Here is a 2,500-nt window from a genome sequence, read left to right as displayed (position 1 = left end):
CACAGACACACTTGCATGCCCATGGGGACCCAGATTCTAGTCTGGTCTGGGTCATTTCCAAACCTGCCTGTCTCTCTGATATCTCTGCACGGATGCCGACAAGGGGGGGACAAAGCGGTCATCTGTCCCTGGCCAAGGGAGATGGGGGGGGGGGCGTAATTGGGTCCTCATTACATTGAATATATTGGGTGGGGGGCCCTTTCAGTTTACTTTGTCCTGGGCCCAGATGTCAGCGGCCCTGATCACTGCACTAAACAACCTCCTACAGTAACCCTGTATTGGACCCTCCTGTAAGTGTACATAGTGTCTGACTGTCATTAATGGTCTGCTTGTGTTGTCTGAAACAGTGAGTATACTGTATATCTGTTACTCAATGGCGTTGATGTCCTCATGTCATGTCATGTCATGTCTGTCTGGAATATATTGTGCTTGGCTCGGCTGACAATGTCTGAGTGTACATGTGTTTGTTTGTTTAGTATCTGAATGTTCAGTGGTGTTGATGTCTACATGTCTTTCTAGTATGCTATATGCTTACATGTTGGCTGATACAAATATCTCCTGTCGGCCAACAAAGTCTGTCTGTCTGTCTGTCTGTCTGTCTGTCTGTCTGTCTGTCTGTCTGTCTGTCTGTCTGCCTGCCTTTCTGTGTGTCTGTCTGTCTATCCATCCATCTGTCTCAGTTTCCATCTCTCCTCTTACATTGTCCTGTCAAAGGCACCCGACTGCTGTGTAATAGCAAAAACAAAAGTCAGAAAAAATATTAACCTGAGTTATGAATACGTATCAATATACAGGTCATAAGATTAGTATTGCAAAAGAAAAACAAACAAAAGCAGACAGCATGAACTACAAAACTAATATGCACACTTACAGTGTGCTACAAAACACAGCAAAGTGACCAATAGGCTAATGACTATGGACAGATGTGGAGACCTGGCTGAGACTGTATAATTGCAATCACTTTGGTTTCCCCCACCTGACACATAGCATCAAGGCACCTTGCAATACCATCAGGGCCGGCGCTAGGCATAGGCACACCAGGCGGTCGCCTAGGGCGCCAAATGTCTTGGGGGCGCCAGAAATGCCCAAAATGTCCCCCAGTCGTTAGAATGTCAAATGAAAAAAAAACTCTTGACACTTAACACGTTGATAATGATTATGCATGGACTCGGCGCAGATTAGCTGTGTTCGATCAGATGCCTGTCACTATGTTTATAGATGACAATATCTAAATGCACAAAAAGGGAAGGGGGTGCCAGTGAAACAGAATATGTCCAGGCAAATCTGAACGATGGGAATCTGTTTGTGAAATTTAAATATGAGTATTAAGTGTGTGCGCACAATTTGAATTGTTTTTTAATTAAATAAATATTGAGTTTGGCCCTCGACTTTGCTCCAGATTTAGATTTTCGGCCTCGGTCAAATTGACTTTGACACCCCAGGGTAGGGGTTTGGATATTACCAAGGGCAGATTCGAACCTGGGTCCCAGTGGGCTGTCATCCCGTTTATGAACAGGTGAATTAGTGTTCAAAGTACATGTAAGTCCCTGTGCACAAAGTGCATAGAGTCCCAGTAATACAGCTGCAGGTGTGAAGAAGAAAAAACAGATCCATGATGAAAAATCAGAAAACTCAGAACGCTGACTACTATTCTTTTGTCTTTTTTTCAGTTCTTGGAGCGAAAAACGTGTTTCGATCAGTGCGTCTTCAGGTTAGCACGAGTGTGCTGTGTTTTCAGAATTGTCATCATTACACCCCAGCACCCTCTCTGTTAGTTTGTTAGTCCGTTTGTCCATTTGTCCATTTGTCTGCCAGCCGTGTGTGCGTGTCACCATCAGGGGTCGCTAAACATACACCAAGTCATACACACATTGGGAAAAACACACACACACACACACACACACACACACACACACACACACACACACACACACACACACACACACACACACACACACACACACACACACACACACACACACACACACACACACACACACACACACCATCACCACATTCATCATCACATTACACTTTGCTGAGCTTTCATCTAAAGCGATTTATGGTTATCTACAGGGTATTGGTTACAGTCCCTGTAGTAATGACAAGTTTACCAGGGATGGAGGAAGGGATTGGAAAAGCTGGGGATTGAACCTGCAACCCTGTGATCTACAGGCCAATTCTATAAACATTTTAAACACCCCTAGCCTGATTATCATCGACTTTCAAATCTCTTCGAGACTTGGTCTGACCAAGAGCATAACAATTAACATTTCCCAAACTGCATTTCCCAAATGGCCTCCCTTGGTTTGCTAATGATTGCTTGCTTCCCAACAAAGTGGGAGGAGTTCCCGTATTTGCGGGAACTCAGAAAGTACTTGCATTGCTCTTGACCTGACTGGTAGCAACGCTGAAGCTGTTGCGTCACTCGGAGGGCACGACCTGGGCCCCCCCTACACACACACACACACCTCTGTGTCATGTGACATTACAAAGTCAC

General features: G+C 45.0%; 1 protein-coding gene across 1 annotated transcript in view; it reads right to left on the bottom strand.

The window, feature by feature from the left end:
* Positions 1-2,500, bottom strand: part of LOC134459522 (thrombospondin type-1 domain-containing protein 7B-like) — a 148,939-nt gene that overhangs the window by 67,818 nt on the left and 78,621 nt on the right. The gene's annotated exons all lie outside the window — the stretch shown is intronic.

Source organism: Engraulis encrasicolus, chromosome 12 (assembly GCF_034702125.1).
Source record: "Engraulis encrasicolus isolate BLACKSEA-1 chromosome 12, IST_EnEncr_1.0, whole genome shotgun sequence".
Taxonomy (NCBI): Eukaryota; Metazoa; Chordata; class Actinopteri; order Clupeiformes; family Engraulidae; genus Engraulis; species Engraulis encrasicolus.
This window is presented reverse-complemented; position numbering and strand designations above follow the sequence as displayed.